The 24,650-nt window shown below is 40.2% G+C and overlaps 1 long non-coding RNA gene and 1 pseudogene across 1 annotated transcript; both read left to right on the top strand.

Annotated features, from left to right (window-relative positions):
- The window catches only part of LOC132870702 (NACHT, LRR and PYD domains-containing protein 12-like), a 64,402-nt pseudogene extending 60,873 nt beyond the window's left edge, over positions 1–3,529 (top strand).
- Positions 3,530–18,600: 15,071 nt separating this feature from the next.
- On the top strand, positions 18,601–21,288 carry LOC132870709 (uncharacterized). Its single transcript, XR_009651181.1, has 2 exons — positions 18,601–18,689; positions 19,522–21,288. It is a non-coding gene; the product is annotated as an uncharacterized LOC132870709 (long non-coding RNA).
- The last annotated feature ends 3,362 nt before the right edge of the window (positions 21,289–24,650 follow it).

Raw genomic sequence — 24,650 nt, forward strand, 5'->3', positions numbered from 1 at the left:
CAGAAAGAGGAAAGCTCATTGGACAACAGGATTTAACGCATCATTTTGAGCCCCGCCCAGACACACGGCTTCACTGGGAGGGAATGGAGTGTGGGCCAGTGTGTTTTACACAGAAGAAAAAAAAAAACATCTCAGCATGAGAGAGAACTGTAATGAAGAATAGACGTTTTCTCTTCTGAAATCAAAATTCTTTCACATACTTGGAAAAATTCACAAAATGTTTCTTCATAAATAACAGGGACTTTCTAAAAAATTATTCCACTACTTGTGTTTGCAGAAAAGTTTTTGAAGACTTTGACATTACCTGGTTTTCTTTAATAATGAAACATGGTCTAATCTTCATCCGAGTCAGAATCGTAGACAAACACATTCTGTCTAAAGAAAACAGCCACACTTGTTCTTGTCAGTCCTGAATAAACCATTTAAACATTCACTCTCTGTTGTTTAAAAAGTGTGTGAACCTCTGAGCGAACGACTTCTCCAAGAGCTCATTAGAAAGCAAAGCAAAAACATCAAAGCAAATCTTGATGTTCATAAACTGAGGCAGTGAAGTGTGTGTCATTGTGTCTCTGCAGGTTGCGGTGTTGTGGTGTCTCAGATGAAGGCTGTGCTGCTCTCGCTTCAGCTCTGAGATCAAATCCCTCACACCTGAGAGAACTGAATCGGTTTGGGAATAAAATAGGAGACTCAGGAAAGAAGCTGCTCTCTGCTCTTAAGGATGATAAACGTTACAAACTACAGGAACTCTCGTAAGTAATAACCTTTTTAGGTGAATGTTGGGGAAAAAAATAATGTAATCTCATTATAATTTTTCTTTAATTTAAGTAATGTCACATGACCAGGCCATGAAATAAAACCAGTTTTAGAAATTTTCACTGTGTTCTATTTAATCCAACTTTTTCCTCCCAGTTGTCTTTAATGCTGTTTGTTGTTCAGTAAAATTAATTTAAAATTTATCTGAAAGCAGAAGATGGAGTCAGTCAGAGTCTCCAAAATGTCCCGTCTGAGTGCATGAGAGTGATTGTAAATGAACACCTCGTCTCCTTGTGACACCCTGCTGTCTCTGACTTCATCCTGCTGCTTTTGTCTGAATAAGATGATCTCGGCTTTTCCCTGTTTCTGATCAGCAGCACACTTTCTTCTCAACTCTCCTCAAAACTCAGTAAAATGATCATCTTTAATGCCACACTGCCACAAATATGTGATTTAAGGAGCCACTTGACTCACTCTGACACTCCTTCCTGCTCTCCACCTCCACACCGTGTCTTCTGTCGTTCCTGTAAAATTCACCTCGGCTTCTTCTTAAAGTCTGCACTTAAATCTACATGTAGAACAAGAGATCAAACCCACCGCAGTGTTACTGTTTAAAAAGCTCCAAAGCCTGTGACTGGATAAGAGCAGTGATGTGATGGGAAACGTCTGCTCACTTTCCTGTTAGATCTTGTGGAAGTTCTCATTTGTTGGAGCTCAATGTTAAAACACATATTATATAAGACTGAATAAATGTTTAATTAAATTTTAAACAGGAGATAATAATGTTTATCTTGGAGCAGAGATGATTACATGCTGTTGGTCATGAAGTACCACAGTCCAGTGTGTGGGGATTAATCCAGATGTTTTTCTTTTATTTTCAGGTTTTGATGAACATCTGTGTGTGTGATGAAGACTCTCGTGTTCCTGCATTTCCATGTTGGGGAACAGACAACACATTCATAAACACGCCAGTCATTTAGTTCTAACAAATGAAAGAGACTCGGAGATGTGGTCAGTGTGTGTTCATGGTGCACAGTGAATCAGACTGCACACAATTCTACACTGAATGTGGAACAACTTGTGATCTGCATGAAACTGCCTGGACCTCAGTCCCTTAAAAACCCTGAAAGAGCAGGTGAAAAAGCACAGGGACTCGAGCTGAACCCAGTCAGTGGAAGAGGGAGCTGAAATGGACAGGAACAGTTTCAGGACATTGGTGGGATTCTCACCTGACAGGATCGGCATTTGGGGAGTTAATCTGAGGAAGCCCCGAGGAGGCTCACTGCAAGGCACATTTATCACTTTGTCCTTTGGTTGGTATTTAATATCCACTCACTGAGCACTTTATTAGGAACACCTGGATGGACCCACCTTGTTGATGAGAGGGTTCACCGGAGAACGGCCAGACTGGTTTGAGCTGACAGAAAGGCTGCAGTAACTCAGATAACCACTCTGTACAATTGTGGTGAGCAGAAAAGCATCTCAAAATGCACAACACACTGAACACTGAGGTGGATGACCACGTCGGGTTCCACTTCTGTCAGCCAAGAACAGAAAGCTGAGGCTGCAGTGGGCACAGGATCTCCACAACTGGACAGGTGAAGAGTGAAAAAACGTAGCCTGGTCTGATGAACCTCGATTTCTGCTGAGGCTCACAGATGGTGGCGTCAGAATTTGGCACCAACAGCATGAATTTGTGTTCCTAATAATGTGCTCTGTGACTGTAGATTAGATCTTTTTGTTACAGGGTCAGACCAAAGCTGTTCATTTTTGTTCTCTTCTAAACTTTTTTCCTCTAGATTTTGAATAATTAAATATATAAATACAGTGTAATTATTTTCTGTTGTACAAAATTAGTCTCTGTATTTATACTGAATTTTTTTAAGCAAAAAAAGCCAACAGTTTTTGAAAATAAATTTATGCACAACACATGGGTGTTAGTACTTGGAGGGGAAAAATGGATTTCCAACAAAATCAAATCGCGAAAGTTTCATTTTCAGCGTCTGTGTAATTTCTGATTTATTGTAAGTGTAAATACTTTGTTGCTTGTCTTGTTCCATAGTGGTTTGTGTTTGTCACTATTACTCAGCAATACTCAGGTTATTAACGCGTCTTCATATAAATTCTGATTGTTTCTGATGTCGACACGTGTTTAGTCCTCCTTTACACTGGATTCAATCATGTAATTGTGGATAGATTTTCCTAAAAACATGCCACAGTATTTAGAAATCGGTGCAAAAAAGAGAGAATTAAACAGTTGGACCAGGGCATTAAAAATAAATGGTGGGACGAATGGCTAAAATTAGTTGATAAATATGTTCAGCCATGAGAAACATGGCGTCGGAAACTTATTGACAAGTCTGGAGTTGTGATTTGCCTTTTATGTAATGAGGAAAAGACCTACAGCCAGAACGGAAAGAAGGTGCTTTTAAAGCATGCAAATAACAACCAAAATGATGAAAAAGCCGTTGGTCAGCAGGCACTCACACAGACGTTGGCAGGTCAGTAAACAGATGTAACTGAGTACGTAATTAACTGATTATCGCTCACATGCCATATTGACTGGCACAGTAGATTGGGTCAACGCCCTTCCTACACCCTTACACTGAAAAGCAGGAGCCTGAATTTTGGAGAAATTTTAAATCTCTTTACTGGTGAAATAATGTGTCAGATTTTACTGTTTACAGATTTAACAAAACGTTATGTAAAACTGGCTTCATAAACTTCCCTTTATTTGTAATAGTTCTAATGAACTGAGAATTTATATAATTTTTTGAACGAAATAGTGTCTGAATTTTCGGAAATTCAAAATAAAGATTATTTTTGGATATCAGCCATATGAATGTAAACCAAAACCAACACAATTTTTTTTTTACATCTTTTATATTTTTAGTAAAGATTTTCACTTATTCTGAAAAACTTGAGAAAATGTTGAATTTTAAGATTTACTTTGAAAAGTACATTTTATTAAAATATTTTAAAAATCTCCTGAACTTGAAAGATAAAATGTAAATGATTAAGTGGAATCCAGCTGACATAATTATAAATGTACACCATGCATTTAAAGGACTAGTATTTTATTTTACTTGACTATCTATCTATCTATCTATCTATCTATCTATCTATCTATCTATCTATCTATCTATCTATCTATCTATCTATCCATCCATCCCCAGAAAAATGTAAGGCAGTGAATCCCAGGGCAACCTCCAACCCTGGCTCTGCTTTTTTTGGTTGTCTGGTGTAATAAAATTACAGATGTAGACACTATATAATAAAATTAATGTGTTCCATTTTATTGACTCCAGATTTAAGACCTGTTTTAGAGCAGAAATGCCATCAGAAAATCCAGTGGAACATTTTCCTGTGGTGCATGTTAACATCATTCAGACTCATTTTAGGCCTGGCTGCTGAAAATTAGAGCAAAGTGTACCTTTTTATATCTGCAAAATAAAACCTATTTCATCGCAAGAATGCCATCAGAGAGCATCGAAGAACATCCAGTTTTTAAATATTTTCTGGGGAAGGCCCAGACCCCCCTTACAGGAGGAAGACGCCTCCTCACACCCCTTCCTCACGCTCCGCCCACCTTGGGCCACAGACCCAAGGCACTGCTACGCCCCTTTCCAGACAGAACACGAGTTCATGGGTCTCATCCACCAAAAAGTTCACCTCCACACACCAGGGATTACTAACCATCAGTTCCATACAAATATCACCACAACCTCACCCTTTAAAGCTGCAGTCAGTAGGATTGAGAAGACAGTGGACTTAGCTGGAAAATGTCAACGAGTGTCACTTCCAGGTCCCTCCCCCTCCCTCTCCACTGTGATACCATACTTATTTTTTTATTCATAGCATTTTTCATCCATTAATCAGATTATCTACTTTATCATCAAAAACCTAAACAGCTTTCAACTTGTATGTCACAAGAGCAAGTGTAATTTGTTTTTCCCCCTTTTTGTCACCACAATGTTATCCTTGTTTTCTCAGTCCTAAAGATCTATTTCTTGTCTTTGCAACCATGAGAACATTTCAATAATGAAACAAACTCATTCCAGCAGGATCTTGTTTAAGCTTCTGTCTGTATTACATACTGTATTATCTTGAGGAAGTCACAAATTTATTTCAAAACAATGTGCATCATGATGAGTTTCTCATCTCATCTCATCTCATCTCATCTCATCTCATCTCATTATCTCTAGCCGCTTTATCCTTCTACAGGGTCGCAGGCAAGCTGGAGCCTATCCCAGCTGACTACGGGCGAAAGGCGGGGTACACCCTGGACAAGTCGCCAGGTCATCACAGGGCTGACACATAGACACAGACAACCATTCACACTCACATTCACACCTATGGTCAATTTAGAGCCACCAGTTAACCTAACCTGCATGTCTTTGGACTGTGGTGGAAACCGGAGCACCCGGAGGAAACCCACGCGGACACGGGGAGAACATGCAAACTCCACAGAAAGGCCCTCGCCAGCCACGGGGCTCAAACCTGGACCTTCTTGCTGTGAGGCGACAGCGCTAACCACTACACCACCGTGTCGCCCCTTCAGTGTAACATCGCCATTATAATAAATAAATAAATACAGTGGAAACTCTTTATATCGAGGTCCTTGGGACCAGGGGACTTTGTTATATCAGGGATTTTTTTTTTTTTAATCTCAGCAGTCAAGAAACAATACAAAGCAAATTGATTTCACTGGGACCGGAGGAGAAAAAAAAAAGTGTTATATTCTGTATTCATTATATGGAGTTTGCACTGTATGTAATCATGTACAGAAATGTTCAGGCAGAATGATAAATACTATATTTGCATGTAGAAGGTTCCTTTATATAAAGTCTACAAAGCATCAGAAATAAATAGAAAATTACACATTTCCAATTTCAGACACAAGAGGGCGCTTCACAAAATAAACTATAAGAGAACTAATTAATGTGCAGTTTTTAAACTTGACGATTTTGTGTGATTATTCACGATATTTTTATCTGCATTTGTGCAAAAAACATACAAATTCAAGTAGTTTCCACCAAGTGATTACAGAATTCAAAAACTAAACTCTTTGTGCTGATTGCATTGCGGTCTAGTAAAGCACTGATGAGAACATTTATCTGTGAGAGCACACACACACACACCAACCCGATCCGACTGCCTGGGCACTTCACAAAGATATTTTCAGCACATTTCAAATAAAACACCACCAACCAGAAGCCTTAGCATCAGAAACAAGAAAAAATAACTCAATAAAACTCCTCAAACACATGGAGCTCCTGATGTGATGTTATTCACCTTCACAGGAAGCGAGATGGAGCTGGGAAAGTTTTTACACCTTGTTTACTTTGCACAATGAATGTGCCTAGCCGCATACTCCCCCTTGTGGCGTAACGGAGGAACAACCTCTCCCAACGCATTCCATCTCCGTACACTCTGGAGTAGGGGTGTCACGGTATGAAAATTTAACATGACTGTTATTGTGACCAAAATTATCGCGGTGTACGGTATTATCACGGTTATTTGAGTAGGCGTGGCTCAGGTTGAGTGGGCGTGGTTCAGGTTTTCAAGTTTGGACTGTGGACAAGTGGATCCTGACCTGGAGATGCAAGTACAGTATGTGGAAATAGGGAGCATGCAGCAATGGGTTAAAAAGTGCAGTGTTTATTATATAATGTAAAAGCAGTTGGAAGCTACTTCGTGTGTTTCACTGACCCATTTCTACCGTCTTGTCGCAAATGACAGTTTAGCTGTTTAACTTAGGTTAGAATGGTGTTTACCTCCGAATAGCGCAAACCACCACAGCTAGACACATTTTAAAATGCTAGCAGTGGGCGCACTTCACAATAAAGATCATTATCAAAGTTTAACATTATTGACAGTCGGATACAACTGTTGTATTTTCCCTCGACCCGAAGTCATACGTTACTTCGTGTGTTTCACTGATCCATTTTCACCGTCTTGTGGCGAATGAAAGTTTAGCTGTGTAACTTAGCTTAGAATGGTGATGTTTACCTCAGAATAGCGCTAACCACAGCTAGTGCTAGATGCATTTTAAAACTGCTAGCAGTGGCCGTCTTTCGACAATAAAGATTATCATCAAGGTCTAACATTATTGACAGTCGGAAATAATTGTTTCATCTTCCCTCGTCAAAAGTCAAAAGTTACTTTGCGCATTTCAGCTAAAACATACACGTTAACCTACTTTGCACTTGCTGTACAGATGCTGATGATGGTCTCGCAGATGAGTCATTAGATTTGATGTATTGCTGCCTTTCGCTGACACCTTTTTTCTGCACACTCTACATGCAGGAGCACCGTCATCAACAAGTTGTCCCTCCGAATTTTTGAAATATCCAAAATATTTCCACACTTCCGATTTTATCCGCTTGGAAGGCGGATAGATGTCTTCATCTTGATGACCACCACAGTCTCCTCCTTCCGCCATGCTTGAACTTCGGACAGTGAGTGAGTGAACTTGAGTGGCGTCGGCGGGAAAACTCACACGAAAGTTCAAAGTCTCGCGAAAATGGAAGCTATCGCGGTTTTGACACTCAGAAGGTTATGGTCACCGTCAAAATATTTTAGCGCGGTAACCATGTACACCGGTAATCATGACAGCCCTACTCTGGAGTCTAAGGCCTTTCAGAAACTTTGAGGCTGTTTGCAACACCCTGACATTTTCAAGTATTTCAACTAACTGTAAACATCTATGCAAAAGTGGCACATATGGTTGTATTCTGAAAAGCCTAACAAAAAAATGTGAATGTAATACAAACACGTTTTATTTAATTGAGTGTAAACACAACTGTACAAAAAACAGGTTTTAGAGGTCTTCAAACAGTGCAAGAAAACACACAATAAATATATCTAGCCAAGACTTTTGAAGTTTGAACCTTGTAAACAAAAGTGTTGGCTGCATAAAAGTAAAAAGAGCATTTAGAAATGTTTTGTTGTTTCCATACAAAATGTAAAAAAGTAATTGTATGTCAAGCCAGTGTCTCTGTTAGTCGAATACTAATTAGATGGGTGTGAAACACCTCTGATGGCCCCCACCCCCCTGTCACTTTCCATGTGCTCACACTGTAAAAAATGAATCACCAAATCTACTTAAAAAAAGTGAGGCAGCTATTTACACGCATTATAAATGAGTAGATATTACTTTCTTGAATTTTAAGTAAATTTACTTTAAAAAAGTGATCAAATAGATTTACCCACTAAAAATTAGTTCTTAATTTTTTTAAGTAAGTTAGATTAAAAACAATGAGTAGGTGTAACAACTTTATATGTAGGTAGAATTTTATTATGTATTTGCTTAAATGTACTTTATATTTAAGGTATCTTACCCAGTAATGTAATTAATATTGCTTAATTTTGTTTCATTTCAATATCAGAATTGCTAGATAAACATAAGAAAGGAGACCACGCTGTTATGCGTTTTATGCCTTTTATTTTACTTTCAAGTGAAAGTACAACTGAACATTATTTTAAAATTGAAGTTGTACAGAACCAACATTTGCTTGGTGTACCATCAAAGCTAAACGATAGCTGGTTAACTGTGAAACAAACTTAACATGGACCAACTGAATTTCTTATTTTAACTTATTTTTCTTATTTCTTCTCATTTCTTCTCATTAATTAAAAAAAAAGGAAATGTGTCACCAATATATTTAGCACTGGATCGCTAGAGTTACAATATGCCTGACAGAAGAAAACCTAGCCAAGGCCTTGGCTTGTAAGAATAATAATGTCTTAACAGTAGCAGGTTAAATGCGAAACTGAAAACTGAAGTGAAAAGTTCTTGGAAAAAAAAAGTTGTACATAGCCGTGTAAAATGGCACATTTGTAGGTAGGTATGAAAAAAAGGAAATACCTAGGTATGAAAAAAAGGAAATGTGTCACCAATTTATTTAGCACTGGTCCCCTATGGTCCAATATGCCAAACAAAAGGGGAAAAAAAATCCAAGGCCTCGTCTTGTAAGAACATTAACAGTACCAGGGACATTTTGAAGCTGAAACTGAAACCTGAACTGAAAAAGAAGTTGTACAGAGTTGTGCAGCTCTCTCCCTGTGGCATAAATTGATCAAATATGTTCTATCACACCACACTCATCAGCATCGTTACCCATCGCTTTCATCTCTTGATCGTGTGTGTGGGCGCATTTCTGTTTTGCTGGTGGGGGTTAAATCATTCTGTTTTTTCTCTAATTTTCAAACAGAATTGGTCTCTAATTTTTTACATTCCCCAAACACGTTATGGTGTGTGTGTGTGTGTGTGTGTGTGTGTGTGTGTGTGTGTGTGTGTGTGTGTGTGTGTGTTTTTTTTTTTTACTGGCAGTGATCAGTGTTTTGTTGCAGGAAAGCAGCATAGCGTCAACAATGAACAACTGAAGTTACACTGAAGTGTAAAATGGCTTAAATGTGGATATTGGCATCAAATTCAAAAAACAGGGAAATGAGTCTCAAATTTATTTAGCCATGGTTTGCTGGATTGAACCCTAACATGCTGATGTATATGCTGTTGAAACAATTGAAGATTTCAGATGCAAAACTCCCCAAGTGCCTTTTTGGTGGGATTCCAAAAACATGCTGTGTTTCTATAAATTAAGTTTTAATTTCTATAAATCTGAATGAGAAAATGCTATTTAAATTTTGTAATGGCTTTTAGAGGGTTTTGCATTTGAACTCTTCAATTACTTCAGTTTGTTTTTCAGGGAATGTAGTTTCCCTGAAAGCTTCCCCTCCTCCACTTCAAGAAAGATTTTTTGAAAGGTCTCAAACGTATGTTTAAGTTCCTTGGGATAGCTCAGATTCAGAGCATAGGTAAGGCCAAGAAGAGCAGAGCATGCACTTGCTATGTTTCCCAAGCCACGCATCACCCTTACACCTTCCAGGACAATGCCAACCTCATCTGCGACAACACAGATTTTCATCACTTGCTGGTCTTCTTGGGCCAGGTCTTCTGACTACAAAAAACAAACAAACAAAACAAAAACAAAGTGTTATTCTCAGAATTAAGCAATATGATGTGCAATACTTCTACTGAAAAGAAAACCCAGAGCAACTCAGATAAAACTCAAACAGGTCCACAACACAGTAGAGGGACTTGCATTTCTAACTAGTTATTCTGTTGAGTGCAGATAATAAAAAGGAGCTCAAAGCAGATCTGTCTCAAATAGGTTCAATGAACTAGTTCAGTGGCTGCATTCACCTTCAAGTCATTGATTTGAGACTAAGTGATAAAACATTAACATTTTTCAGTAGCATTTGTGAATGGGTGGCATTAATTCTGGAAATAAACTACTAAAAATATTACACACTGCACCTTCAAAGCTTTGCGTTTGTTTTTCAATTTGTCTGTATCTGTGAGAGGTGTGAGCTCGAAAAACTGGATCTACTTGGGTGGTGTGCTATAGAAAAAAAGGTATTACCCAGTGCAAACTTAAGTATTCCGAACTGAGGATGTGTAATAAACTTTGTGAATGTGTTAGGTCACTTACGTGGTATTCTTTTATCAGTGCCTTTTTTTCTTCTCCCAGGTAGTCAATCAGGGATAAGATGACCACTTCTCTCCTGAGGTCAATGTTGTTGGGATCCTGCAAAGATAGTCACATAATTCTTTGTATAAGGACCACTGAAACACTCAGAGCAGAATACTCAATTTGTCACAACATTCAAATCAAATCAAATCAAGTTTATTTGTACAGTGCTTTTAACAATAAACATTGTCGCAAAGCAGCTTTACAGAATTTGAACGACTTAAAACATGAGCTAATTTTATCCCTAATCTATCCCCAATGAGCAAGCCTGTGGCGACGGTGGCAAGGAAAAACTCCCTCAGACGACATGAGGAAGAAACCTCGAGAGGAACCAGACTCAAAAGGGAACCCATCCTCATTTGGGCAACAACAGACAGCCTGACTATAATATTAACAGTTTTAACAGGTATAACCCTCAACTGTCCTCATGGGGCCGTCCTTCACAGGAGTGGGGCGATAAAACTCCGACCAGACACAGGGCACCAGGATGGATCAAGCAGGTCCGAGGGGCAGAAGAGGCCAGCATCTCAATCCCAGGATCAACATGTAACTCAGAGGGACAGATGGGGGGGAGAGAGAGAGAGAGAGAGAGAGAGAGAGAGAGAGAGAGAAAGAAAACACGTTGTTAGGTATGCCCTAAAAATGACAAGTATTAAATCTGTGTGGTAGGCTCGCAGAGACAAGAGTCTTTACATCAGGCATGACACACAATGGCATGTTAATATGGTAAAAAATATATCATGACCTGCTCTGGCTGGATGCTTGATTGGGTGATGGGAGCACACTCCTCAGCAATGATGAGATGCAGATGGGACCCTTAGGCCTGGCCAAGACAATTCAGTTACATTTCACCGGGTCTGGGACATGCGACAGAATGTCTGATGGCCGATTCCCTGCAGGCTACGATAGCCAGTCGAGGTCCCCACCGTCTCCACCAAAAGATTTCCTGTTGACTCCATGTAACTCAGAGGGACAGATTTGGGGGGGGGGGGAGAAAGAAAACACAGGTGGTTAGGTATGCCCAATGTCACCTGAATAAGTAGGAACAGTATACATATTGCACCGAGTACAAGCAGGGACTCCGGCAACTAACTATGACAGCATAACTAAAAGGAGAGAGCCAGAAGGTAACACAGGCATGAGGGAGCCCCGGGACATAAAGCAGCCAGCCACTGCACCGTCAACAAACTCGAGTGAGCAAGCGAGTGGGGACTGACAGCATCCATACATCCCAGTTTACCAAAACACTCTATGTCTGAGGACCCTCCAGATCTACTCCTTTACCTCATAAACACCATTAACAAAAGGCTTGACTAAACAGATATGTTTTCAGCCTAGACTTAAATGCTGAGACTGTGTCTGATTCCCGAACATTACTTGGAAGGCTGTTCCATAACAGTGGGGCTTTGTAAGAAAAGGCTCTGCCCCCTGATGTAGCCTTCACTATACGAGGTACCAGCAGATAGCCTGCACCTTTTGATCTAAGTAGGCGTGGCGGGTCATAGAGGAGCAGAAGTTCACTCAGGTACTGTGGTGCGAGACCATTTAGTGCTTTAAAGGTCAATAGTAGTACTTTATAATCAATACGAAATTTGATTGGGAGCCAATGCAGTGTGGATAAGACAGGCGTGATGTGGTCATATTTTCTAGTTCTAGTAAGGACTCTTGCTGCGGCATTTTGAACTAACTGGAGCTTGTTTATGCACTTATTGGAACATCCAGACAGTAAGGCATTACAATAATCCAACCTGGAGGTAACGAAAGCATGGACTAGTTTTTCTGCATCATGCAATGACATTAAATTTCTTATCTTTGCAATATTTCTGAGATGAAAGAAAGCTATCCGGGTGATGTTATCAATGTGAGTTTCGAATGAAAGACTGGGGTCAATAATCACTCCGAGGTCTTTTACTGCTGCACGTGAAGAAACAGAAAGGCCATCCAGAGTTACTGTGTAATCAGAAAACTTACTTCTAGCTGTATGTGGTCCTAGCACAAGTACTTCAGTCTTGTCAGAGTTAAGCAGAAGGAAATTTATAAGCATCCAGTGTCTAATGTCCTTAACACATTCCTCAATTTTATTAAGCTGGTGTCTCTCATCAGGTTTTGCAGAGACATACAACTGTGTGTCATCAGCATAACAGTGGAAACTAATACAATGTTTATGAATAATATCGCCCAGAGGTAACATATATAGAGAAAAAAGCAGTGGACGCAAGACAGAACCTTGTGGAACACTAAACTTTACCTCGGTACGTCTAGAAATATCACCATTTATATCGACATACTGATAACGATCAGTTAGATAAGACCTGAGCCAGGAGAGGGCCATTCCCTTAACTCCCACAACATTTTCTAGTCTATCCAGAAGAATGGAATGATCAATGGTATCAAATGCTGCACTAAGGTCAAGCAACACAAGTAGCGAGACACAGCCCTGATCAGACGCCAACAGTAGGTCGTTTACTACTTTAACCAGTGCTGTCTCTGTGCTATGATGAGGTCTAAATCCTGACTGATACATTTCATGGATGTTATTCCTATGTAAATATGAGCATAACTGCTGTGCCACAGCTTTTTCAAGGATCTTGGAGATAAAGGGGAGGTTTGATATTGGCCGATAATTGGACAGCTGACAGGGATCAAGGTCAGGTTTTTTAATCAGGGGTTTGATAACTGCTAGTTTAAAGGATTTGGGTACATAGCCAATCATAAGAGAAGAATTTATTATTTTTAGAAGCGGTTCAATTACTCCAGGCATTATCTGTTTGAATAGATGTGTCGGTAAGGGATCTAGTACGCAAGTTGAGGCTTTTGATGTAGAGATTAATGAAAGTAATTCAGTTTCTTTTAGGGGAGTAAAACATTCTAACTGATGATCTGATACAGTTATATTGTTAACTACAAGGTCACTTTCATTGTCTAACCTTAAATTAGTAGTTTGAATTTTTTGTCGGATATTCTCAATTTTGTCATTAAAAAAATTCATGAAGTCGTTGCTACTACATACTGCAGGTGTGCATGTGTTGATAGTGGACTTATTCCTGGTTAATTTTGCTACAGTATTAAATAGGAATCTAGGATTATTTTTGTTATCTTCTATTAGGGAGGAGAGATATGTTGATCTCGCAGCACTAAGAGCTTTTCTATACTTCAGGAAGCTCTCCTTCCACGCCAATTTGAACACTACCAATTTTGTTTGACGCCATTTACGTTCCAATTTTCGAGTGGTCTGTTTTAATGTGCGAGTGTCATCATTATACCAGGGTGCTAATTTTTTGTCTCTGACCATTTTCCTTTTTAGAGGAGCTACATTATCTAAAGTATGGCGGAATGTTGACTCTAAGCATTCAGTTGCCTGATCGAGTTCTGCAGGGGCTGACAGTGACCCAATCAAAGTTGACAGCTCTGGGAGATCATTTATAAAGCTCTGTGCAGTAGTTGACGTGAAAGTACGTTTAATACAGTAGCGTGGTGAGGTGCATATATTATTACTCAGACATATTTTGAATGAGATGAGACAATGATCTGAGATAACTTCAGACTGTGGAAGTATGACTATATTGCCTACGTTTAATCTGAATGTTAGTATTAGATCAAGGGTGTGACCACCATTATGGGTCGGTCCTATGACATTCTGCTTAATCCCGACTGAATCTAAGATGGACACAAACGCTGTTTTTAAAGGGTCTTCTGGGTTATCAAAGTGAATATTAAAATCTCCGACAACTAAAGCTTTGTCTAAGGAAATAACCAGATCTGAGATAAAATCTGCAAATTCAGAAAGAAACTCAGAATATGGCCCCGGGGGCCTGTAAATAATAAGCAATGGAATTAACTGGGTAGACTTATTTTTCGAGGCTACATACATTATATGAGTATGAAGAACTTCAAATGTATTAAATTTATAACCAGGTTTGTGTGTTACACCTAGATAATCGTTATAAATAACCGCGACGCCTCCTCCTCTGCCAGTTAGACGAGGCTGGTGTATATAACTGTATCCAGGAGGACTCGCTTCATTTAATGCTATATATTCATTTGGCTTAATCCATGTTTCTGTTAAACACAGTACATTAAACTCCTGATCAGTAATGAGTTCATTAACCATTAGCGCTTTAGATGTAAGAGATCTAATATTTAATAGCCCCACCTTTAGATCAAAGGTGCTGGCAGCAGCTGTACAGTCAGTCTGATCTAATTTTATATTGATTAGGTTACTGGAACAAACTCTCTGAAAATTTCTACCTTTTTGTTGAGCTCGGGGAACAGACACAGTCTCGATGTAGTGGGCCCTGAGTGACGACTCTGTGCAGCTAGCAGACAGTCGGTTTAGCCTGTTCATCTGCTCCCTGGCCTTGGCTCTGGATTGTCAGAAATTAACTAGGCCTGTTCTGAGACTACATTCCTTTCCATCCTGTGTTGAATCTCCAAAAACTTTGTTTACTTTGTTTACAAGTGAATATATCACACTTATAAACTCATACGTTTTGGAGAAATGAGTATGACTGCGATGCATGTTGGACTAACAATGAGTCAATTGGTTTTAGCATCAGTAAATGCATTACCTCAAAAAGACGGCTCATATTAGCCTTGAGTCTTTCCCCTTTGCTCTGGAAGAGACCCAGGAGCCTTGGTGTGTAGTTGAAGCAAGTTAAAGTTCTCATCGGAGAACTCACCGACGAGTCTCGTCTCATCTCACCGGATTGCACTAGTCTGCTAACTACTATTGATTTACCATACAAGTTAGCGGTCAAATATTCTTAAAGCACACACCATTTGTGTTTTTGCAACACTATTATACCATTTTAAATAAACCCAGCATGCTTTAAAACGTGTCTGTGGCTAGTCCACCTAGACTAGCATAGCTAGTTCACAACGAAACGACGGTGTAAAATGAAGCACCAGTAAACATCACTCCGTTTTTCTGACATGACCCTTGCCTCTATGAAAATCAAATGATTACACACGTAAACGGTAAAATCACGCCAGTGTTCCTCACACTAACTTTATCAACTGACGACCACAACAGCTAGTCGTTTATCAATATCCACCCCTACCAGCCAAAATGCCATTAATATCTTGGAAGGCAAAGTACGGCAGTTTACATGTTACACATCATGCCAAAAGTATCTTACAACTTACCTCGGAAGATTCAAGAAGCAAAACAGACATCCAAACGTCTCGCTAAATGTGCGACCTGCCACCAACGTGTCTCCTTCAGAAAGAGCGAATGCCCGCGCATGGATTTGGCGGAAAGTGAACTGCACAGACCGGAAATAGTAGCTTCTACTTCTTAAACATGAGTATGATTCCTCACACGCAATGCAGTGCATTTTCATCCTACTCTTTAAAAATGAGCTCGATTCAATACAGCTTCTATGAAGTAGACAAGCCTCTTTAAAATGTGTTAATTTAGTTAAATAAATGAATCCCTGTCTAATTTTATTTTATTCAAGTAAGTTTAATCAACTTTTGTTCAAAATAGAGTATATTGATATTTTTTTGTGAAATTAACAGTTTTTCTTTATTAAATTTACTAAAATTCCACGAAAATCAGAGTTCATTTTTTACAGTGCAGGCAGGACATTGCCTTTGCCTTCTGGCTGAATGGGGCGTGCTCTCACCTCTGAATAGCCACTCAAGCACCGGGTACAAGCACCGGGTACTTTACATGTGAATAGCGATAGGTGTGGCCTCGGGGGCTGCTGCAGTCAGACAGTACAGAAAATCCAAAGATTTCTTTTCACTCTCTTTAAAAAGGGCCAGCTATATAATTTATTTCATATATATATAATTTGAAAACTAGAAGTTTCAAGGTTTTTAATGGTGTCACTTATGTTTGAATGACAAAAACTCACAGGGTTACAGATGTGTTTTTGGAGAAGTGTCAAATTGCCCACCGGCGGGCACTTAGACTCCACTGTGTTAAAGCACAGGAGCACAGATCGCCCTGTGAGCAAAGTGCGAATTACCCCACCATAATTGGGGGGTACCATCATGGTCCACTATCATATCAATCGCCCCCCCCCCGGTCCTGTCCTGTCTCGTCTATGGAAGTCGGTGTCAGTAACTCAACACAATAACTCTGAACAATAATTTTTAATGTCATTAAGAAGCATGACAAACCATACAGTACTACCACAGAAGAAAAACAGCAGTACAACCTGATAACCTTCTTTGTCAGAACAAACTGGGTATCAACACTACAAATGAGTCACATACAGTATACACACACATGCAGAACAGTCCTGCTGAATGTCTTGCTCTCTTTCATCCTGCTGTGCCTCTCCTGTCTGCTGGGAACCCATTTTCTTTATTTACATGAACAGTGTATAAAACCTAACTGCACCTACACTTGTACTGTAATTGTCTGTAGATCTTAGTGCTAATATTTACCACTTACTCTTTTAGCACCAAAAAAAAATGCCTGATGTCTGGCCCTTTTCTTTTCCTCATGTTTGGCCTACTGTCTCTGTGAATAAACTCAAACAGGGTACTCAGATGAAACTATGACTATCTTAAAAATAATACAAAAGGAACATAAGTAAAAACAATAGAAAACATCCATGTACTAGGCTATTTTGCCTAGGCTAGCCTACTACCTGGCTCTTTTTATGTTGCCCCCAGTCCCCAGAGATTCTGATTGTAATTTTACATAGGCTTAGCTAGGCCTACATCAGAATTTCTTGTGCCTAATCACACAGACATGTTGGGCCTATGTGCCAAATGAATTTCAGAAGGGCACAATTTATTCATGATAAAATGAAAATGGAAACATATGGAGTTCTTCTCCTTTGAAATGAGAATCGTTTCTATACCACACTGTAATAAGCTTGATTTAAATAGAGACTTAGCTTATCTTGCTAACTAACGTTGGTAACTAATGTTAACGTCCGTCCACTGTAGCCTTCTGGCCTCAGTGGGTAAGTAATTCAATGTATAAAGATGTGACATGAGCTGAAAGAACAAATCACTTTAATAAATGAAAGTTGTAAAATAACACATTTTCAACAGGCTAAAAGTTGGTTAGCAACTAACATTACCAATGCACGTCTTCTGCTGCAAACCACAGACTGTATCTGATGAATCAACTGAATACGGTGTGGACTAGAAGCTGTTGCTTCTAGCGCAGGGCTTTTCAAAGTGTGGGGCGCGTCTCCCCTAGGGGGCGCCAGAATTCTTCGGGGGGGGGCGCAACGTGAGGAAAAATAAACCAGAATAAGTTACTATTGCGGACATTTAGCAAACTTCAGCTAGCCTTTGCCAGAGACAAAATGGATCGATTTTTAGTACCTAAAGCTACAGTGAGTCAGGAGACAGAGTCTGGGCCAAGCAAAAAAAGAAGGAAGTATGACCATGATTATTTAAAGTTTGGATTTTCATGGACTGGATCTGAAGATGCTCCACTGCCACAGTGTGTTGTCTGCCAAGAGGTGCTAGCTAATGATGCTATGAGATGTTTAAAATGTGTAAAACAAGATGTTTTAAAAAAAAGCACAGATGTTTAAAATATGTAAAAAAAAAGAAGAGGTTTTCAAAAAGCACAGATGTTTAAAATGTGTAAAAAAAATGATGTTTTAATAAAGCTCATGTTTTAAATGTGTAAGTGTACAACACCCATTTTTTTTTAAATACGAATGGAACATTAAGTATAGCAACAACAAAAATTGTAAGGGGGGGCTGTTGTTTATTTGCTCTCTGCGGGGGCTGACTCTCCCACACTTTGAGAACCCCTGCTCTAGCGCGTTCTAGCGCTGCGGTGACTAAAAATGGTACGGTCCACAATAGGGGTGTCTGTCTGAAATCAATTTACATTAAAATGTTCCTACAATAAGAATGCCGAATGGGAGTTGGTTTGAATTATATATTCTTTTCACAATATCAGAAAAAATATCGGACCCACCCAAAACTTATATTTTTGTCTCTTCGGTGGGTACTGGGTCTTCATTGGGGGGTATAGTACCCCCCGTAATTCGAACTATGCCTGTGAGCCACAACTACATGGAAGAACACAACTGTCTCAGCATCATCACTATACAACAAGGAACTACATCAAATAAATAAATAAATCTGTCGGGGGTGTGAAATGCTCGAGGGTCGACTTCCTCCTTTATATTCACTTTATTTGTCTGCTCGAACATGCAACCATTAGCAACAACACACAGCATGAACGCGTTTTCTATCCACCGCCAAAACATCCAGTCCGCTGCCATAAAGCGTCCCTGTTGTAACACTGCTTGAACATTAGTTCCGCCCTATATAAACCATATATGACAGGGCGGAGCTTCTTTTAACTCTTTGAACTCTTCTTGTCCTCACACTCTCCCCTCCAAGATTTAATGGCATCCTGATATTTACATGATGGATTTTGTTTAAGTTGAAGAAGCTGGAAATATTGTGAGAATTTATTTTCTATACATTTGTAAAAGAAATTGAAGTGTGTGATTTTGCTTTGAGTGTGTTTTGTGAGGCGATTAGCAGTCGGGGGGAAAGGTCAGGTGGAAACAGGAAGGGATGCGTGAGGAGAACAAGAACAGAACGAGAGGAGGTGGAGAAGGAGGAGGAAGCGAGTGAAAAGTGCGCTGGGACTCTGCTGCGTTTGAGGAGTAAAATACCAAGTTGAGATAAATGATTGTGAATGTGCCGAGACACACGGACAGTGAGTCTTTTGAGAGACATTCTAGTTTCAAATTTTCAAGCACCACTGTATTGAGTGAGTTGAGAACAAGCTATGGCTATTTTTTTTTTTTACAAATCCAACTTTACGTGTGCATATTTAAACCTTTTTCTAGTAAATAGTTACTGTATTTTTTATAATCCTTCTGTTGTCTCTGAATGGTTATTTGCATTGAATCCTTGACATTTAGCTTGGGCTATAAAGGTAGACAAATATTGTTGGAGGTTATATGGTACTTAACATTTAAAGGTAAGTCAAAAGACATTATTTAAAGAAGATTTAATGCTCATTAGTTCAAGTAGTCTTGCTAAAAACAGACGACAAAGTACAACATACATTAAAGGTAGAGATACCACTCTATTTAATGAACTCAGGATAGCCACCCCTATTAATGCCTGCACAGCAAAGGGGCGCTACAAGTACTTAGCTTATGAATCTGCTCATCCATGTTACTTATTCGTGTGCCATCGTAGGCAGCCCTAACTTATGGTAGGTAAATTTTCATTTTTGTTTTCTCATTCTCAAAGGATTTTTCTTTTCCCTCTCGGACAGGTGACTGGTCAGCATCCTCTTGGTCACTGCATGAGGTTTCAGTCTGGTGATCACCCTCAGCATCCTGTGTGTCAGTGTCGTTCTCTCGTGTCTCCGTATCCTCTTCCTGCTGACCCACCTGGTGTTCTGTGTTGTCCTCATCATTGAAATCCTCTGCTCCATTTTCTAGATCGACCTCTGGTGCCTCTGTCCACAGATGTTGCTCACCCTGTTCCCTGACTTCTGCTTGCAATCCTGTAATTCCTCTCCAGTTGTCCTCATCCTCTGAACTGTGCTCTTGTTGCTTGTGTCTCTGCTTGCTTTTCTGTGTTCTCTTCCTTGGCTCTGCACGTGACACCAGAACACACTATAGCGGATTGAACGTTGCTTCCTCTTTGGTTTTAAGGTGGAGATTTTTTTTCCACAAATCTCTCAGCTGAGTGACTCTTTAGCTCAGACAAGCTACTATGGATTTTTGTTATTGTTTTGAGTGATGAGTACCACAGTATGATGCTTCCCCTCACCCCCCTTTTTTTTTTTTTTAAAGCTGTGAATGAAGGTACATCATGTTGACACTACCGTTTAGATTTAAAAGTAGACGGCCTTTTAGTTTCATAAAATCAGTGAAATTTAGTTCCCTCTGAAATGTGGTTATTATGATGTTTATTTCTGTAATATCTCACAAAATCTCAGGCCATTCTGTGGCTGAGAAGTTATTTAATTTGAGGGGATTCCCGAGCAAATTATGTGTGTGAAATCGCTCGCTTTGTGCAGTCAAGCAAACAGACGAAGTCCGGTGTACACGTGCAGTTTTACCTTTTGGTGTCGTCTTCTTCTTTTGGGTTTTACGGCAGCTGGCATCCACAGTGTTTCATTACTGCCATCTGCAGGTTTATCTTTGACCGTGCACTGATAGTTCCATCATTCTGTCGCTAAACGAACAGCTGATTACACCGAGGTGCTCGCTGACCGCCAATATTTATTAGTTTGGTCCTGCGTTTCCTTTCCTTCACAACATAACGTCTTTTCTTCTCACTTTCCGTTACTGTAGTCGGTCTTTCACGTTTCATTCGCATCCTCCATTTTTCTCTCCTGTTTCAAATTTGTATCCCACAATGCCTTGTGCGAACGGGGAAAGCTGACCATGTGATGCGTGACATAGTATTGTGAACTGGATCATGGTGAAGCAGGAAAAAATAGCAGAGAATTTAGTGCCACGTGGCCCTAAGTTAATTAATTGTTCTATTCAAAAAAACTAATAAAATTGGAAGTCTGTGATTTCAAATTCAGTAGCTTTCAGTCCACTAAACAAAATTAATTGGGTGTCAGGGAAAATTCTTTTTATGACCTCAACCTAAAAAATCTGAAAGGCAGTCTACCTTTAACACTAAATAATTGTTTTCTGGCTCTAAAGTGCTTGAAAGATAAAACACAATGTGGCTCAAGCTGAATGAGTGATTCAGTAACCCGTTAGCTTCTGTTCACTTGTGTGTGTGTGTGTGTGTGTGTGTGTACATTTTTAGAGCTGTAAGATCTTTTAGTGAAACACTGCTGTACAATATGAATGTGTTGTTGTTGTTGTTGTTGTTGTGTGTTTTTACCATGGACACTTGTTTCATACTGAGGTGTGTTGATTCTATTTGTGTTTTATTATTTTGGTGTGTGTTATGAATGTACCGGGGAGGGGGTGATGGGTTGACTTGACACTCAGGTTGTACACCACATTAATATTCAGTGTTTTTGTCCTGCAATAAAAATGTGATGGACAGACAGTTCCATAAAACAGAACACATCCCAAGTGTCTCATCTCATTATCTGTAGCCGCTTTATCCTGTTCTACAGGGTCGCAGGCAAGCTGGAGCCTATCCCAGCTGACTACGGGCGAAAGGCGGGGTACACCCTGGACAAGTTGCCAGGTCATCACAGGGCCGACACATACGTAGACACAGACAACCATTCACATTCACACCTACGGTCAATTTAGAGTCACCAGTTAACCTAACCTGCATGTCTTTGGACTGTGGGGGAAATCGGAGCACCCGGAGGAAACCCACGTGGACACGGGGAGAACATGCAGACTCTGTACAGAAAGGCCCTCGCCGGCCACGGGGCTCGAACCCGGACCTTCTTGCTGTGAGGCGGCAGCGCTAACCACTACACCACCGTGCCGCCCCATCCCAAGTGTGTGTGTCGTTAATGATTCTTCATCAGATTCCTTCTTGACACTATAAAGACACATTTATCGAGCATTACATCACAGTGCTGCTGAGTTCTTCACTCTGATTGGTCAGAAGGTGTTGATTAATTTTAAGTAGTGCAGGTTTGTGTTAATGAGCTTGTTCGAGTATGTTATTGTTTCTATAGTAACAGCTCCTTCTGCGCCACACAAACAATTAAAAAAAAAAATTCCAGAATTGTTATGGTGGATTTTTCTGTTAAAAAAATGTTTATTAAAGAAAAATCCAGCATTTTTAAAAACCTGGACCCTATTTTCCCATCTCTTTCTACTCATATATTTACTCAGGACAAAAATGATTGAAATCGGTCCAGTATTGAGTTAGAACTCTGCAACCGCTAAATGTCTGTACAAGGTAATTCTACAGGGCAAACATGTGATGACTGAGATGTAGTGATGGCCAAATGAAGCTTCATGAAACACTGAAGCTTTCCAGCCAGTTGTGTTGAGAAAGGCTTCATTTCTCGAGGCTTCACTTGCTCACTAGAGACACCTGCTGGTCAGACAAATAATCATACAATCATCCAGACAATCCAGAGGCTGGAGCACAGCAGTTCATCAAACCAGGGTTATAGAAAGATACATCTGGAAATATATTCTACATTTCTATATCCTGAATATCTCATCTCATTATCTCTAGCCGCTTTATCCTTCTCCAGGGTCACAGGCAAGCTGGAGCCTATCCCAGCTGACTACAGGCGAAAGGCGGGGTACACCCTGGACAAGTCGTCAGGTCATCACAGGGCTGACACATAGACACAGACAACCATTCACACTCACATTCACACCTACGGTCAATTTAGAGTCACCAGTTAACCTAACCTGCATGTCTTTGGACTGTGGGGGAAACCGGAGCACCTGGAGGAAACCCACGTGGACATGGGGAGAACATGCAAACTCCGCACAGAAAGGCCCTCGCCGGCCACGGGGCTCGAACCCGGACCTTCTTGCTGTGAGGCGACAGCGCTAACCACTACACCACCGTGCCTATCCTGAATATAACTTAGAAATTTTATTTATTTTTATATATATATATATATTATTGTATAGAATTAGTATATTTCAATTTCTTATATAAAGGAATTGAGTAACATGATAGATCATAATAATGGTATTACTACAGCTCCAGTTGTGTTTAGTGAGAAGGAGGAAGCTTGTGAAACTGGACAGAAGAGCCTGTGGGACTGATATGTTTGTGGGACTGATAATTCCATGGGACTCAGAAATAACATCATGACTTTAACATTAAAAACTCTACAATAGATTTAAATACAAAAATGAGCAACAATCCCTGTGAAAAACGCCCAGAAACAGATTGTGCCACAATAGTTTTTTTTTATCCAAAGAAATGAGACCAAAGTGCCGTTTAAATACAGATTTATTATATTTAGTTTATCTTACATCCAGGTTTATAGTTGGAGAATAAAAAAATGTCGGAGTGTCAGTTTACACATGAACAAACCCCGAATCGCGCGCGTCACTTCCGGATATCTAGAACTCCGCCCCTGAGACAAACCAATTACGTCACTCTTGTTCCGCGAGGCGTCGTTTGTTTGCGGTCACGTGGTTTTATGCACCTTGATAGCGGGGATTCATTTGGCACGCGCTCTCAGATTCGACACATGATTCAAAGATTCGGATTCATCTGACACGGAACACACACTGCAGGTAGTGAGGAATGTGAGTCTGTCACTGAGGAGCTTGGGAGGTCCAAGGTTATTGATCAGATCCAGATAAGAGAACAAGCTACGTGTGCAGTGATCCTGCAGAAATCTGAACAGTCCATGCAGCAGATCAGAAATATTAAATACACAGAAACATTTAACTATTATAATGTTAGAGTATTATATATTTGTGTTTTCTGAGAAAGTGTTTTCTGTCGTAATGTAGAAAAATATTGTCACATCTGCACTGGATTCTATTCCAGACTCCATTTCCCAGAACCCACCACAGCTCTCACGTTCAAGCTCACTGAGCTTCTCATCACACACAACTGTCTCTAATCACAGCATTAAAGGACTGCACACAGATACACTAACTGCAAAGTAATCACTCAGTTAACATGAAGTTCTGACATTACCAAGCCATTGTTTGTGTTTTGACCCTGCTTCTGATTTTGCTCTTGTTATACTGTTTGCTGATCGCATGACCTCTGCCTGGCTTTGACCAAGCCTCTGCCTGATGTTATGTACCTGTTTGCCAAGTGTTCAGTAAAGACTCTAATCTGCAGTTGTATCTGTGCCTCTTCCTGTGTGTGACAGATTACTTTACCTTGTAGTATGGATGCAGCAGATTTGGAGGCTCAGCGCAATGCACTTTATACCCAAGGGCATTTCATTGGCGAGTAACAACAGGGGATCCAAGTGGTTGAGGCCCAGGTCCAGCAACTCACTGAAGCCCTTGCCCAAATCTTGACCCAGCATGTCACACCTCCAGCATCCCCAACTCCAGTGGCACAAGTTGTTCCCCTCATTCCGCAGCCTGACAAGTTCACAGGAGACCCTTCCAGTGTAGAGGATTTCTACTTCAGTGCTTCCTCTATATGGATGATCAGGAGGGCACCTCCAACCAGTCCATAATCACCCAGTTCCTGGGTTTGCTCACTGGCAAAGCCCTCAAGTGGTCTACAGCTGTATGGGAGAGAGGTGGCAAATTGATCTCTTCCTGCAACCACTTCATCACAATGTTCAGGAGAGTGTTTGACAATGCCCCTGAGGGAAAGGAGATCGGAGAACAGCTATTGGCAGCTAAACAAGGAGGGAGACAAGCGGTGGAATATACCCTTGAGTTCTGAATGTTGGCTGTGGGGGTGGGTGGAACGAGGCTGAATTTTGCCAGGGCCTCAGTGTGGAAGTACTCAGGAGATGGCATGTCAGGATGATGAATAATAATATGACGTCATAATGTGATAATC

Source organism: Neoarius graeffei, chromosome 22, assembly GCF_027579695.1.
Source record: "Neoarius graeffei isolate fNeoGra1 chromosome 22, fNeoGra1.pri, whole genome shotgun sequence".
NCBI lineage: Eukaryota > Metazoa > Chordata > Actinopteri > Siluriformes > Ariidae > Neoarius > Neoarius graeffei.